General features: G+C 42.2%; 1 pseudogene; it reads right to left on the bottom strand.

Annotated features, from left to right (window-relative positions):
• Window positions 1-8,855: 8,855 nt before the first annotated feature.
• Rpl6-ps7 (ribosomal protein L6, pseudogene 7) lies at window positions 8,856-9,710 on the bottom strand (annotated as a pseudogene).
• Window positions 9,711-18,248: the final 8,538 nt, after the last annotated feature.

The following is an 18,248-nucleotide window of genomic DNA, read 5'->3' on the forward strand; positions in this document are numbered from 1 at the left end:
ATAGAGGCAATTAGAGTTTAGTAGATTTTCCCCAAAGAACAAAAGCCTTAGGTTTTACTTCAAAATTATTATTAGTAGATTTATATGTTAGACTTGAATCACAGTAAAGACTAACATGACCAATAGAAATATATTGTCTTCATTTCCTTTCAATGTTCTTTTCTGTAAAATGGGGATAATAATAACAGCTACCCTGAGGGTGTCTGTGAGAATTACATGATTTAATACAAATAAGGTATGTAGGGCAGTTCCTAGCAGGTGGTAACTGCTCCGTACAGGTTTTACGTTATAGTGTTTTTAATAATTGCAAACAAAATAAACAGTATTGTACAGTAACAGATAAAGATACAGCTTACTGGACAAAGTATGCATTATGAGGCTGCCAAATAATATATGAAAAGAATGTTTTGATTATTTTTTAATATAGTAAAATTGTTTTACTCAAACATAAGTGGTCCATGGTCCATCAGCCTCTCCCTATCCTGAGAACACATTAGAAACACAGATGATAAGACCTGAGCCCAAATGTGGGTCCCAGTGAGGACCTGCATTTTACCAACATGCCTAGGTCACACTTTGGACACAACACACTCTCTGACCTGTAGTATACACGATATTGTAATCTGTTTTATTTTATTTTGTATCTCTTGTAAAATTGACTTTGGCAATATGCATGACTCTTATCCATCCTCTTGACCTTCTGTACGAAAGGCAGCATAGAAACAGAACAGCTTCAGATACTTCATGACCAGAATAAAGGGTCCCAGCATCGCTCTCCACTGACCATGATGCGGATCTGTTCCCCACTCCTACAGCTTATGGCCCTCTTCTGTCTGCAGCTCCAGGGTCAGTTCTCTTCTCTCTTGTGAGGCTTGTTCTTTCTAAGACACCAGGAGAAGATGCAAGCCTGCCCCCATCTGCCTCGCCTGCTTGCAGATCACACCACCCCATCCCAAAGGGTGGTATCTTAAGCCATTCTCAGTTCCTTCTCAGATTGAAATAGAGCACACCACAGTCACCAGAACATACCTGGATAGCCTCAGTGGAAGGTGGGAACAAAAGAGGTTACAAACACGCTAGCTCTTGGTCTTTAAAGAAATCACTGTCTTTAAAGTAATCAATTGTAGTGAAGTATCCACATGCATACCATAGACCACACAGATATTACACACAAGCATACAAGTAATCTATCACTTCATACCACACATTACATGTATGTGTAGCATACACACCACACGCAAGGCAGATACCATCGCAACAGGTATGTCATCACACACATATTCTTTATATATACACACACATATTGTGCACATACATTTACCACAGCACAGCACACACACAGGTTTCGAAGGCATTGCTAGATACATAGATGTGCGTGACTGTCCCCGACAAACAGCACTTATTCTCAAATAAAGTATACCAAAAATTGGTGTTTTTCAACCCAAAATCTATGACCATATATTTTTCTTTCATAGTGACAATTTTCACTTAAAAGAAAAGAAAAGAAAGGAAGGAAAAGGAAAAGAAAAGAGAAGAAAGAGGGTTTAGTTAGAAGCCCTGGTCTAACTCCATAGGAAGTGGAAGCCCCTGCCTAATTGCCTTATTACTGGTCAGGCCTGCCAGTCTCACAGCAGCATTACTTCATATGGTTGTGTTTCTGCCTTATCACCCTAAGAACTATCCTACCTCACAACACAAATGAGCATCCATGCCCAATGGCTGTTCCAGGGCTGCTCTGAAGCCCTGTAAGAGGTTTAATCTCCCAGAGTCCTCTCTCTGACCCTGCCTGACTGTAAAAGCAAAGCCTGATGGTTCATAGAGAAGCAGCTCGCCTGGATGAGCTAGTCAGCTGCCTGGGATCACCTGGCTGCTGTGGTGAGCAAGACTCACTCTCCCTGCAGGTGACAGTGGCATTGTGTTGGCTAATCCCAGATCTCAGGGCTAAGTGAGCTGTGAATGGGTCCTTGTAGAATTATAGAACAATGGAGAGGAGCCCTTTTTGTATCTAGTATCTTCTTTGGGATCCTTGAACACATTTCCCCACATCCTAAAAGGAAATACTCTACACAGTAGAGTGTGATGGACACACAGGACTGCTATCCTGGGGACCCGGCAATGTGCCTCCGTCTTCAAGGCCCTTCAACTTTAAAGTAAGCTAAAATCTCCACGATGCCCCCAAACAGTCAGTTCTTAAATGTATAGTGCACAGTGCATTTTGTGCTTTTTTCATATTCTATTTCTCTTTTGAAAATTTAAAACCTCCCTTGTCCCATCAAGAATTTAAGGGGCTTTACAAAGGTACCCGGGAAAAAGTAGCAAGACACATAACTTAGGACTATGTGAGGAGCCAAGGCAGAAAACAAAGACAGGGACATCAGTGGAGCCATGGTGTCCCTGGGACATCCGGGTGGCTCTCTGAGCTTCGCCCTCTCTCCTCAGGGGGAAAGCTGCATGTTGATTTCTATCCAGCTGCTTAGGGTGCGATCTCTAACAGTGCTACCAGCAAGCACAGAGATCCATCCCTTTCTGTTCCTCAGGATCACTAACCTGCCCAAAATTTAATCAAGGGTGCTGTATAAGTCAAGGACAACCTAATTTACTGTGTGCTTTGTTATTTCAAGATGGATAGATTTAATCATCCCATACATATTCTTTGTAAATTAAGAGAACGCTCACTACAAGTAAAATATTAAAAAATGCAATAAATCAAAATAAGTAGGAATCAACCCATCCTAGTTCCATAATGCAGTCAGTTAAGCAAGGGAAAAATTTAGGGGTGTGAGACAGGGTTCTGGAGCACACTGCCAGGAAGGAAAATCTCACCTTGAGTAGTGTAGACTCAAGCTTCTGGGTTCTTCGTGAATGAGGAATCTGGCCTGATCTTGAACATGGTTATTGTATTAAAAAAATCAAATTTGAATCTAGTCACACACCTGTGGTTCAGTGGGGAGCAGAGGCTGTGAATGGAAAGTGTTCTGTTTCCAAAGAACTGACATCACACGTATCCATCAAGGATCCAGACAAGATTGGTCGGTCACTCTAGCCTCATTCTTTGCTAGGCTCCTCATCCAAGATACAACCCTAAAATACATGGTCTCCCTATCTCTCTCACACACAAACATTCAGGTGTGTACTCAAACACCTACACATGCACACACCTTCACATAGATTCACCCACATGTTCATGCCCTGCCCCACCCCACACATACACGACGTCCTAGGACACTGCCTAAGAGACCACCCTGCAGTCTGCAGCATAAGCTGGAACTACCATTCTCTTCTTTCCACCCTTGATGCCCCCTCTCTCCACAATAAACCCTATTTGTCCCTACAAGTCAACCTAAACGTCACTTCCTCCTGAAAGCATCCATGCAGGGTACGGACTGGCAATGTCCCTTAAACAGCAGCTTTCAGAACTTTGCTCAAAGCAGTACACAGAAAGGATGTGTTACCATAACATTCGACTAACAAGACTTGGAGAGACGACTGTGTCAGAGAAGAGCTGCCAGGGTGCTCCACCACACCTCAGCTGCTTGCCACCAAGGCTCACACAGTGTTAGAGCCCAGCACAGAGAAATCAGCAAAGATTAGAGAACACTGAGGGACGGCAACAGATGGGGTATTTATTTATTTCAAACGCTTTTTTTTTCTTTGCTGGGAAAGCCACAAAAGATATATATCTTATTTCCAGAGAAGATTCAGGGGGAAACAGCTGTCATGTGGTTTCATTCCAGAACTCTTTAGTACAGAACAAACAATATGGTAGAGGCCAGTCAGCCAGAAGAGCAGACCTCCAACGATACAGACCCACCTCAAAGGCCGTTCACTGTCTCCTATAACTTCCCAACACAAAGTGAAATGTCCCTTCCAATAAACCAGTGCAATGGCCTTTGAGCATTAAATCAGGTTTCACGCTCTGCAGCTGTGATCAAAATATTCCCATGCTGGGTTCCCCCCACCTTCCAAATGGAACCGACGTGCTTTTAGAAAATTTATGGAATCTTTGAAAACCTAATGATCCCTCTGTAGCCTCAGGTAAGCTACTACAAAATTTAATTTCTGCTAACTTAACTGCAACCGCAAGCCGCACAGGAGATGCTTTCCTCTGGGATCCCGTTTGGGTTTCCGTGTCATGCCACTGTTCCACACTCTTGCAAAGCAGGCATGGTAGATGAGATTTGCACTGACCCACACATCTGTGCCATTTGCTCTTTAAAACTTCACTCAACAACTTTTTCTGAACCAGCATGAAAAGTGGAACTCTTTCCAGGACTTCCATTATTGGAAACACGAGAGTAGCTGCAAAGGATTACATATAATTCGTTTTAAATGCTGTGTCTCTGCATCTAAACATTTGCTTGGGATTTTTTTGCTTTGTTTTGTTTGACCCAGAATCTAGTCCCTACCATGCCATTTTCTTTTAAATGATGGCACCTGTCCTTTTAATGAATCATTTCTCTTACTTTTGTGGGGCCACCCATAAGACATGATGTCCTCCTCTGGTAGGCCCCTGATTTGGCTAGACAAATGGTGAAGGTGGTTGGCGCTGACCCATCCCAGGGCTGGGACCCTGGTGAGGCAAGCTCCAGTTAGGAGCTACATATCAGTTCTTGCTCTCTTACATACTTGATCGACTGCTGTCTGCTTCCCAGCCTGTCCCTCCACTAGTCCTTTAATTCATGGGGTCCCCTTACTTTCTCAATACACCGTTTGTCCTGCTGGTAAAGAGGAATGGGTAGTGGGTGCTTAAAATCGAGGAATGCATACTTTAAAAGAATTGGTAACAAGATGTGATGTTTAAGGAAAAGGAAAGAATATTTATGAAAGAACATAGTGACTTATAAGAGATCACAATATGGCCCAACAGGAGGAGAGTGAGCCAATCCATGGTAAAGGTTGGTCCTGGGCAAGGACCACACTGCTGCCATCAGTCCCTACTGAGTGCTGCACCGGGTTCTACACTCTGGGTGTTCCTGAGACAATTGGTATCTTTGAATGATGAACATGATTTTTCTCCCTGCCAACAGAGCAGAACACCTCACACAATTCAAACACTCAGCACATGCGTGAGTTAAGGTATCACGTTGCACCCCAGCTCCCCAAGAGAACCCGAATGAGATCTGCCTTTTCAGTTGCAGTAGTGGACGGCTGAGTTCTGCAGAGCAGATTTCCACATATTTAGGAGATACTCAACTCTCTGGCAGATGATGCCTATAATTTTCAAAACCAGAAATGATTGGATGGGGTCAGAAATGAGTCAGAAGTGAGGATTGTGAAAAAGATTGCATATAATAGATGATAGAATTCCAAATTAATAAGTAAAAGTATATAGAATAGAAAACAAATTGATGGGTTGTCATTCTTCTTTACATATGATGAACTATTAATTTCTCTTCACATTGGAGCCCTGAGCCAGAGGCACTGCCAGAGCAGTGTCTGCATTGCTGACCCACAGAAGCTACGAGGTGATAAGTGTTTGCTGTAAGCACTCCACAGTTAAAGTAATTCACTATGCAACCATTGATAACTAGTCAGCCATCAGTTAAAAGGCAGAGAAGTTCCTACTGGATTAAAAAGCAAGATTCGAATATTTGCCACCTGTGATAGACATACTCTATTAAGATATAAGTAGGTCAAAAGTGTGAGCGTGGGAGGCATCCTGCACTCACGGTGGTCCCACGAGTGATGGAGCTAACAACAAATTGCGTCGATTTCAGAGCAAAGCTATTGCTGCGGAAAGGGAAGGTTATTCCATAACGCCAAAGAATCAATTCAAGAGGCCCTAATAATCCTAATGTTTATGTGCTTAATCACAAAGCTTCCAAATATATAAAGCAAAAAACGGGTAGAACTGTGGAGGGAAGGAGATCCTTTGTGGTTATATGGGAAATACAAAAGTCTTTTTTTTTTTTTTTTTTTTTTTTTTTTTTTTTTTGGTTCTTTTTTTTTTTTCGGAGCTGGGGACCGAACCCAGGGCCTTGCGCTTCCTAGGTAAGCGCTCTACCACTGAGCTAAATCCCCAGCCCCTATGGGAAATACAAAAGTCTTTTAATGGTAATTGATACTTTTGTATCAATTACTAATGAAAATTTCAGGAAGGGTTTAAAGGGCTTGAAAAAGACATATCGCCTAATTGACATTTACAGAGCTCCACACGACCAGCATCAAGTACGCATTCTTTTGAAACGTGCACACAGAGTATTTATTTACATAGGAAGTCTGAGCCATAAAAAGGCTAAGTAGATCTTAAAAGATTTGAACCATACAAAACACATTCTCTGATTATACTAGAATTATATCTGAGATCAATAAGAGGAAGAACTCTGGAAAATCTCCTTATATTGAGACACTAAGTAACATATTTCCAAAAAGCTCACGGGACCAAGAAGCAATCAAAAATGAACTCAGAATGGAATAAAAATGGAAAGACGGCATATTAAAATTTGGGAGGTAGTATTCAAGCAATGATATATTCAAGCACACACACACACACACACACACACACACACACACACAGTGCTAAATAATCAATCTTAAGGAAAACAAAGACAGTTTCAAATCAATGCCTTCAGCCTCCACATTAGCCAACCAGAAGACCAACACCAGAAGAAAACCCATGCTGCACTGGGCTCTCCATTCTGGGGGTTACTGGCCAGGAAGGTTAGGAAAAGAACACAGATAAAGAACTTACTTCTGGCTTCATAGCTCACTATAAAGTTGGGATAAGCAAGACCCATGGTAAAGACAGACAAAATGACTGCTCAAAAACAATAAATACCCCAGGAAACTCCCAAGGCATAAAAACAATTTGATATCAGTATTAAAAAAAAAAGTGAACTCTTGAAAGATCAGCAGCCTCGCATGTAAATATATCTGGAAATGGATCACAAATAAAAATGCAAAAAGCTAAAACTTTTTTTGTAAGGGAAACATTTTTGTGTGCATTGGGTAAAAATGTTTTTCATATAACATTGTATAGACATTATGGGTATTAAATAAGAAAAAGAAAAGCTTTTAGCCAACACATAGGGATACTCAGTAAATGCAGTCTCTTGCCGTTAAATGTATATACTGCTTAAGGTTTATATATACTTTTAAATTTGAACCGAATAGTTGCCGGCGACAAGATTATCAGCTGCATTCCTTTATGTCCAGTAAGTGCAGTTCGAACGAGTTAAGTGACTTCAATTGTTTGGTATCAGCATAGAAGACAAAAGTGGATTTGGCTCTTAGAACTCGCATGCTCCACTTATGAAGCAGCAACAAGGCCCTGTTTTCCTCATGTAACAACATCTGGGTGAGTAGCCATTGCTGATTGGCTTAATGTCCCTGCAATCCCCCATGTTCCAAGTTCAGACTCAAGGACACAGTGAGCAATCACACCGAACCCTCTCGGGGTGAGCGAAGGCTGCCACATGAACGTGCACCGTGAGAGCGTCTCACTCCTTCCTCTTACCACCTCTTCTAGATCATGCACAGATTTTCTTGGACGTCCCACCATCTAGAACTAGGCTGTAATGCCCATCCCTGGGTTGCCGCCGGGCTCTGCTTTTCCTCAGTTAGAAGAATGTCTGACCCAGACCTGAACAAAACTGTGATTTGTTTTAGCAGAGAAAATGGAGGACAGGATCCATGCTTGGCATCTGCCACAGCCACACAGATAGCTGTGGTGACACCTGGACTTAACTGTGTTTTATGACTTTAATTCTAGTTCTCTAGTGCTACGTGAAAGACTGGGTGGGACACTGTATATAAGCATGAATGTTGCATTTCCAGACCTCAAGAATTTATACTCCATCAAGAAGACAACACATGCAAGCAAGTGAAATCATATTTGAAATCTACCACACAACACGTTAACTGTTAAGTACAGTTACACTTACGTATGTGTATTTACATATATGTGCACACACACTGAGACTACACCCCCATACATACCACAAACACACCACACATATACACACTACCCACCATACATATACACATCACACATATATACCACATACATACACACCACACATATAACACACGCATACACATACCATGCACACCACACATACACCACATATATCCACACACCATGTACACACACACATACATACCACACCACATACCACACACACACACACACATACACACCACACACACACCACACACACACAAACCACATACACACATACACACCACACCACACACACACCACACATACACCACACACATACACACACCATGCACACACACATACATACCATACCACATACCACACACACACACACACACACACACACACCACTCACACATATACCACACACACATATACCACATACACACACACCACACATACACACCACACACACACACACACACACACACACACACACACACACCACACCTCACAAGCATTGGGTGTGTGGGAAAAGACTGACTGGAGGAGTTGAAGGCTGACATGGAAGGGTGAGTTGGTATTTATATGGTGGGCTTCTCCAACAGTAGGCAAGGGAGTGCAGAAAGAGAGGGATTTTTAAAGGCAAGAGACTCAAGCAAGGATGTTGTTCCCAAAGCTCAATATGACATTATTTATTTGAAGTTTAAAATGCAGCAAGTGGAGCTGGAGAGCTGACTCAGCAGATAAGAGCTTCGATTGCTTTTCCAGAGGACCCAGGTTTGATTCCCAGCACTTACATGGCGGCTCCCAACCTTCTGTAACTCTGGCTCTCAAGGATCTGACAACCTCTTCTGGACTTCACACCGGCCACACAGATGATGCACAGACATACATGCAGACAAAACACTCGTGCACATTAGATGCATACTTTTTTTTAAAGTATGAAGTTGTTTAATTGGGTTGTTAGCAATTAGAACACCAGTCTGTGAGGTTGCATCCCATTAGCCAGGGAGAACTGAGACGGCAGGTCGCCCTGGAGCTGAGGAACAGCTTTGATCTTTGGCAAAAACTGCGAGTCTTGAGTTTTCTGATCAGCCCTGCGCTACTCATAATCAAATCTCAGATCTGATGCCTGGGCTTTCGCAGCTTCTTCTCGAAGTAAGCATCGTTCAGGTGTTTGGGGATTTTAACGTTGCTGATAACAACTTTTGTAGAAGTGGTGATGGCAAACTTCTGGTGTGTTCTAAGCAGAGGAACTCCGTTGAGGGCAAGAGGTCCAGTCTCAAGTAGCAAGCTGCTGTCCAACTGCTTCAGAAAAAAACAATGTGCTCCCAGGGAGGATGATCTGGACAGTCCTGGGGTGGCGCTAGCACGTAGCCTTCTCACGTGCTGACTCAAGGGCTTTTGGCCAGGGCTTAGCAGCTCCCGCAGCACGTCTTTGGTAGGATAATACCAAGGCATTTTTCGAAGCTTCGCTACCCATGTGCCACCATTCTTGTTTCCACCAACTGTTTTTTTGTGACAGTAGCAAGGACTTTCTCTTTTCTCTCCTTTTCAGCCTTGGACTTGGCAGTTGAGTATTTCATTTTGTACAAGGCCTTTCTGGAATACCTAGCAGATCGGGAGTACCCACCAATTCCTCTAACCAGGACAGGGTTTGGGCTGCAAATGGGGCTTCCTTTCCTTGGGCCTTTTAATCTCAGGGTCACTCTTTTTTGGCTGTGCCAGCAGCTGGGGTACTAGCGGCAGCAGCAGCACTGCCACCCTTCTTGGCTACAGGTTTCTTTTACTGTGTATCAGGTTTTTCCGTTTTTAAACCTGCCATCTTGCAAGATGGGAAAGAGAACTAAGACCCCGGCTTCTGGTCTATAAGCAATCACATACATAAATTTTAAAGGAGGTGCTGGAGAGATAGCTTGGTATTTAAGAGAGCTTGCTGCTCTTCCAGAGGACCAGGGTTTGGTTCCCAGTATCCATGTCAGGCAGCTCACAACTGTCTTTAACTCCAAATCCAGGGTATTGACACCCTTAGCCTTCTTGAACATCTGCATTGAAGTGAAGAAAATCACATACACACACACACACACACACACACACCTACATGCACACTCCTACACACACATCTATACACACACTCCTACACACACACACATCTATACACACTCCTACACACAAACATCTACACACACCTACACAAACATCTACACACACCTACACACACATCTACACACATACAAGCACACACTTACACACACCTACACACACCTACACACACACCTACACACACTTACAAGCACACACTTACACACACCTACACACACCTACACACACCTACAAGTACACACTTACACACACACCTACAAGCACACACTTACACACACCTACACACACACCTACAAGCACACACTTACACACACCTACACACACACCTACATACACAAACCTACAAAACACCTACACAATGAACTCTTATACATAATTTAAAATGAAAAAATAAATCTAACACACAGGAAGTGCATGATGGGATGGGCCAAAGCTGAGGTTACACAGAGGAGACAAGGAACAAAGATGCAAACAAAACACCCCCTAGCTACTCCCCCACATGATCAATGAATTCAAAGGTGCGATTTATGGGGGAGATGATTGGACAGATCACAGTGAGGTTTGTGGTCAAAAGGCAATTCTCCTTCTGTATTTGCATAAAGTAACCTCTTTGGAAAGCTCAGGTCACCACATCATTTCAAAATTAGATTAATTCAGACTCACTTTTAAATCATCTATGCTCAGTGGGAATTGTGATGCCCACCCTAAGGTTTTGGTGTTTTCTAAACACTTTGTTGATTGACAGGGCTTATAAGAACAAAGATTTAAAAAGCCAGGCACCCTAAAACAACAGAAATGCATTGTGGTCTCACAACTTCAGAGTCCAGAAATCTGAACTCCAAATTAATGGGGTCAGACTCCTTCTGCAAGAATCCATCTTTGTATACTGAGGTTTTGGAGATCCTGGCGTCCCTGGCATAATAGAGCATGATTCCTGATTCAGTTCTCATCTTCAAGTGGCATCTCCCTTCTCATAAGGACACCAGTCATTGCATTTAAGAGTCACCCTAAACACAAGAGGATGTCATTTGAAACCTTTAGTTATATTTACATCTTATCCGTAAATATAATTTTCATATATTCTATGATCTTATTCTAAAGAAGGCCAGGTTTGGCAATTTTAGGTGAAATGAAATTTGGAGCACACTATTCAACCCACTCTAGGAGGTCATAGAGCTTGAATTAACCTTCATGTTTTAATCTATCTCATTTTCCATGGATATACTGTTTTCTTGACTACCTAACTGCCCCGATGCAAAACACAGTCCCTTTCCCTGGTGTGGCCTAAATCCACCCAGCGACATAACTGTGAGAACAAGTGACCTCATTGACATTTAGGAGCAAAAGATGTGACACGTGTTTCATCACCACACACCTAAATTTAGAGCATCACCAACATTGGGCTGGAAGTGTATGTGGTCAAGCTGTCCCTGGAAAGTTCTTTCATGTCCGCTTTCATCAGTCCCTGCAGGCCAATCTGCTCCTTTCAGCCTTCGTTTCTGAACCCTCCCCTTTTGCCTCTCTCTGCTCCTGATTGGTTCCCTATGATGTGTGAATGTTTGTGTCTTGTCTTTCAGACCCTACCCTCAAGAGGTCATCTTTTATGAATGTCCAAGAGTTAATGAACAGTTTTCCAGAGAAGGAAAGGAAAGCATCTCTCAAAATATGAGCCATCCCACAATCCTGTGAGGCAAATTCTGACAAACGTTCAAATCTGCAAACTTTCATGTGGGGAATGTAAAGTCTTTCACTCTTTGAAGTGCTTGAATGAATGTTTTTACTTCAAATAAGTTTCCCTAACACTTGGGGATCTCATTTGAGTAATTACTAAGTGAGCTAAGGCACTGATAAAGACAGATGTGTTTATTGTTGCCTCATTAGTAGAAAACAAGCCAAAGTGTGTGTCTCTATGCATACATAGATATACATAGGCCAGTATGCGTACGGCTATATGATATGCACATATGTAATTAGTAGGTATGTACATACCACAAATACATGTATTAGGGTGCAACTATGCATATTATGAGTGCATACAACTAGTGTATATGTATATAATTATCATATAAGTTTACTGTTAATAACACCTGTTAGTATTTTGTCAAATGCTATATGTCAAATATCCTCCTCAGAACTATAAAGTAGCTTTTGTTATTCCCTTAATTTCACAAATAGGAAATTCAGACATAGATGTGATATCAGCCCCAAGGTTAAGTGGATAATAAACAATAAAACCTATTCCAAGCAGTATTCTTGCACTTAACCCAATAATTATTGCCACCTAGGCCCATATATTACAATGGTAAAAGTGACATTATCTCAGGGACAAATACACATTTGTGAATGTTACATTTTTTTATAATGGTCATATTCTGTGTTTACAATAGAAAGCCAGTCCCTCTCTCCCACCAATAACTATTACAAAGAGACAGCATTGCCAGTGTCATCACGAGCTAAACACGTCGTTCTGCTATTAAAAAATCAGCATGAAGCTAGAATAAGATAGTACTATTGCCTTATGGTTTCTCTATGCTTTATATAATATAAATCATGGCTTCATGATCTCTTCAATTCTCACAGTACCTCTGTTGGCTAAGAAGGGTAACTATTGGTGGAAGTGCTATTTCCACTCACTTTGATTTGTCAAATGGAAATCAAAGATTAAGTTGACTGTGCACTCCTAGTAAGTCCTGAAAAAGATTAGCTAGTCTTCATGCTTTTTTGGGATTGGGAATACATATGAAATGGTGGAAGAGTTATATTCCAGCCCCTACCATACAATTCATCACCCAGTAAATGCTGAGCAAATGCTGAATGAATGGATGGATGGATGAATGGATATCAGCTTCTCATTCTTTCTGGTACATTCTACCTTTGACCTCTGTCCATACCCACTGAGATACTGCACATTGTACTATCTAGTCAGGCCTTTGGAAGTCTATCTTCTTAGTTACCACACTGAGAAGGGGCATGCAAACATGGAGAACCTTCAGAGAACCATTTAGCATTTACATACATGTGTTAAAACACACAGTTCATATGTAAATGGTATGTTTAGTGTATTCAGTATATACACCATGTTATATAGCCCTCACCTCTATCTAATTCCATCCTACTACATCATCCTTGGAGGTGACTCATCAACCCATGGCAACAAATGCTTGCTGTGTCTACAGCTTTGCCTCTTCTGGGCAACTTATATATGTAGACTCACAGAATATGTGGCTTCTTTCTCGAAATGGAATGCTTTTTAGACTCATCCATGTTATGACCAGCAACACTTCATTTTCAATTCCTCTGTATAGGTGAACTCTGCACCTATTTAAGGACAGAAAGTGTGCCTTGGTAGGAATTAATGTTGGCTTGTGTAGAAGAACCTAAAGCCTGACCTGCCCTGTACCTCTATACTTGAGAAGTGTGTTTGTGTGGAGACTACAGAGGAGTTCTTTCCTGCTGAAGGGGACAAGGTGAAACCAACAGAGAGGGCAGAAGAAAGACTCTTGACAAAGCTAACAAGAACCCTCCTGAGGAGCAGGAAGTTAAATAGGAAGGGCAGGGCAGTCAGGGAATCAGATGCTTGTCCTTCAAGAACAGAAAGGCACACTTTGCTTTAGATGGGGTTGGTAGACATTCACCACCCCAAAGCTAGGCAGCATCTCAAAACCCCTTAAATCCCACAGACAGAAAAATAGTCACAGAGCATTAATGAAGACCTGGAACTGACTACGGAGGAAGCTTCATTACATAGCCGAAGCCGATGTCAGCTGGACCATTTTAGAAAAGGCCAGGTGATGTTTGTGAAAGAAAAATAATTAGGATGAAGCAGCCGTTGATGGCTGGTGCTGACTAGAATTTGTAGTACAAAGGAAAAGCTTGATTCCTCTTCTCAACTTTATTTGGGTAAGCAGTAATTATGGTTATGTTAAAAAATGAGACTCCTAATTGCAAGATAATGTCAGTTCTTTAGAGAATATTTTGTGCCCCTTCTCTTTCCCCCACAATAGGAAAAAAAAACCTATAGTGATAATTCTTTTAATTTCAAGCTCAAATTAGCATAAATTATCCAGAAGGAAAACTATCTAGACAGGTTCTGAATGTTGTAAACTCTCAAATCATAAGACTTAAAACCCCAAGAAAAGCACCACCAGTATACTTCCAGCTGGGTTCCAGTCCTAATGAGTAAACATTGAAACAGACAACGCACACACAGACCAGTGAATCAGACTGATTTTAAGAGAAAAAGATTACATTTCTATGTTAACCCAGGAGCCGGCTAACACACATTCCGTTTGGCCCTGGCACTTAGAAATTTGAATTTTAGGGACTGGAAAGGGAGCTTTAAGTCTTTAAACACAGCAGAGAGAATATGGTGTGTTTTATAGAAATCATGAGAAGTCTCTTCTACCTTTTAATGAGCCATCGGAGAGGCTATTGTGTGAACAAACTAACACAGTATCACGTCACATTCCACATCCATCGATTTATCAAAGCCAAGAAGAAGCCTTCACACCCCATGAACTGATCAACCCTGGATCAAAGAATTAGCTTAGAAATCGAGACCTTTTCAAGAAAAACACACATTTAAAGTAAGCACTCCAAGTCTTCTTCTTCTTCTTTTTTAAACACATTCATACTTTTGTTTACTTATATTTTGAAAAGTTAGTATGAAGTATCAGCATGACTTTGGGGACCTTTATCTTCATGGACTCATTCCTTTATTGAAAAAAAAATTATGATATTTTATGACTTGGCATAGCACTCAATCTAATTGAGACTGAATATGTTACCCATTTGTTACTATTAAATGCAGTCATTTCTTCTGACTTCAAAAGAAAGATTTCCTGGGACTTTGGATGTTTGTGAATCATAAATTTATGTCCATAGAATTTAATGGGCGTGCGAGCCCCCAAATCAGTTAATCAACCAATTCTCAGCCCATGTGGTGACCAGAGAGAGGGATGAGGTCCTGGGGACAGGAAGAAATGGTAGATGGGACATGAAAAGTAGTTATGATGAGGAAACTAGCTCAGATGTCTAAGAGCTGAGACTCGGCATAGGCCAGGGAAAGGTGGGAAGGAGAGAGCGTCTGAGAGGACAGGGCAGAGACGCTCAGAGGTAGAATTTAATGTGTACAAGTTGCTGGTACTTCCAAGTTTAAGCCCATGGGCCTGAGTTATAATTTCAGGAAATATGGTTAAGAAAGAAAGTGTTCACAAAAGAGACAGAGCACAAGAACGAAGTCACCGACGTTGCGTAGTACCATGCGGCATCTAATCTTATCATTCCTAAAAGGTTTTATGTCACATTAGTATGATTTCCTCTGGTGTTGGCCTTTAATATTTCATTTAAAATGTTCTCTTTTTATTTCTTGCCCCCCACAAAAAAGCAGCGAGAAACAGACTCATAAGTATAATTAAAACGCAGCTTCAGTGGAGCTGTGAGCACATCTCCATCTTGTTCTTAACGGCCATCTTGCATTCGTAAAAAAGTGCAAGTATAATTTAAAGGGAGGTTGGCTGACATTCATGTTATAGACTTTTAAATTGCTGCTGCCTGGTCTAAATACCCTCGCCAACCACTGCAGTCTGGACAATTAGCTCCTGAGTAACTGATACCAAAGGAGATGCCCTGCTTGGTGGGAACCGAAATCAGCCATTTAAACTTCTTTTTGGTCTGGTGTTGAAGCCACAGGCTCCTTTCCCCAAAACCGGCACCGGTCACAGTGGTAACTTGTAGTACTTTGAAATAACATCCTGGATAGTTTTAGTGTTTGTTTCCTCTGTGAAAATACCAATGTTCCAAAAAGGAGGGGGGATTTGTAGAAAATTCAGACCCTGGAGATGTTTGTGGATGTTCAGTAAGGTGATTCCTTAGGGACTAATTCCTCAAGACCTTGTACTGGGGATTCAAATATGGTTAAAAGGAGATCTGCCCCAAGATACCATCCAGAGTCTGCAGGAAACCAGGAGGACTGCACCTTGCTGTAGTAGACATTACTGCTTAGATAAACATGGACTATAACAGGAATACAGATACAGCTGTGGGAGGGGCAGGTAAGGAGGATAAGAAGCAAGTGGCCGAAGACGGTTTACAAGAGAAAGTGAACCTTACATGGACCTCCAATTATCCATCCAATATCCACTTCCATCCGCACTAACAGAAGCAGTATTTGCAGTCCATGTGTGATGGTTAACTTTAATTGTCAGCCTGACACGTTGTAGCACCTCTTGGGATGGGCGTCTCAATGAGAGGTTGTCTAATTAGGCTGTCCTGTGGAGAATTGTCTTGCTTACCGCTAACTGTTGTGGGAACTCATCTTGAGTGTGGGTGGGACCATTACCCAGGCAGAGGATCCAGCACTGCATAAGCACAGAGGAAGGGAGCCGAGCACTAGCAAGCGTGCACGCATTCATTCATTCACTGCTTTTTGCTCTTGACTGTGGATATGACAGTACTAACTGCTTCAAGTTCCAGCTGCCTTGTCTTCTCGGAATGGACTGCAACCTTGAATTGTGAGCCACATAAACCCTTTCCCTCTGAAGTGGCTTTTGTTAGACTATTCTATCACCACAGCAGCAGGAAATGAAACTAAAACAGTATGTAATAAACTCCCTCGACAGATGACCTTTCTCACATGCCCCAGTAGCAGGTGACTATGTTGCAACTACTGATATGTAATGGGACATTGCGATGACTCGGCCAGTATTGTTTCTTCTTAAAATGAAAAACATTACACACAGATCTCGTGGGACTTCTTTTCCTTTCTCTCATTTTTTTGTCTTTTAGTAGCCATTTTGGACCATGACTAGGGTAGTGACTAAGGATGACAGAGCAGGGGTGCATAAGGGATTTAAGTTATCAAAGATCATGGTGTTCTCCATACAATCCCACATCATCAGCTTTGGATTCCCCTTAAGGAAAAGACTATCACTCTATCTACCAGAGTTATCATTGTGCTCTTCCTGAATCTCAACCTGTTTGCACCCATTGAACTAAGTCCTAAAGGCTCAGTTTACATATCTGGGTAGAAAAGGGCCAGAAGGGGGAAGGTTTGCATTTGAAGGACTGAAGAGCTGAAGAGGTTTGCATGGCTCCAGATGCATATGTAGCAGAGGATGACCTTATCTGGCATCAATGAGAGGAGAGGCCCTCGATCCTGTGAAGGCTCGATGTCCTAGTATAGGGGAATGCCAGGGTGGGGAGGTGGGAGTGGATGGGTGGGAGGGGGAGCATCCTCATAGAAGCAGGGGATGGGGGGTGGGATAGAGGTTTTGTGGAGGGGAAACTGTGAATGGGGATAACATTTGAAATGTAAATAAATAAAAATATCCAATAGAAGGACTTGTAGGACGTTCTGCTGGCAGGTTTGGGCAGGATGGCCACTCTTTCAGACCAGCTGTGATGAACTGTGGTCATGCTCCTTCCTTAGTGGCTCTGGAAGACAGGTGAGAGTGTGGACCCAAACACTGCATAGTGGCAGGAAGAGGAAGATGGAGACTGGACAGAGGCCAGGTCATATGGTTGTGTGCTCTGGGTCAGTCCATAGTGTCTGTTTCCCCTGTGAAGGAAGAACAGGGGTCTGGAAGAGATGGGGCTTCGGGTCACAGTTGCTACTCGTTTATGCCCTTATGTTTTTGTGTCTAGTTTTACCTAGACTGGAATGAGTTCTTGTCCCTTTCCTGCTCGTTTCTATCAGGTCCAGAATTTGTGTTGGTCCCTCATGTTGTCTCTCTGCTGAGAACTACTTGGTCTGGGTGTTTCACCTTCTCTGAGCTCTTTTGTCCTGGTCACCACTGCTGTGCTCTGCATTGTCATGTATCTGTTCCAGACCACAATTGTGCCTTAAGTTAATGTGATTTTTTTAAAAAAAGAAAGAAAGAAAAAACAAAAAAGGGAAACTAGAAGAGTTTTTAAACTTCCTGTATCCGCAATCTCAGATGTTCAGTCTCCCTACATGTTAAGTTCTTCAGCTGTACAGTGAGGGGGAAAATCACCATCTCAAGTTGTTATAAATTCAGGGGATGCATGTGAACTGAACAGTACCAGGGGATGCCTGGTACTGAAAAGGTGACCATCACTTGGAAACTTCTCACCACAACTCCTTTGCCATGCCACCAATCATCTCATCTCTGACCCATGGAGGAACCATGGCTTATCCCGGTGTGAGCTTGAGGACTCTGAGGTTTCAGATGTAAAAGGAACGCTCCATGAGGACAGAGATCAAGTCCAATTGTGAGTCCATATCTGTGAGGAGCACACG

Source organism: Rattus norvegicus, chromosome 9 (assembly GCF_036323735.1).
Source record: "Rattus norvegicus strain BN/NHsdMcwi chromosome 9, GRCr8, whole genome shotgun sequence".
Lineage (NCBI taxonomy): Eukaryota > Metazoa > Chordata > Mammalia > Rodentia > Muridae > Rattus > Rattus norvegicus.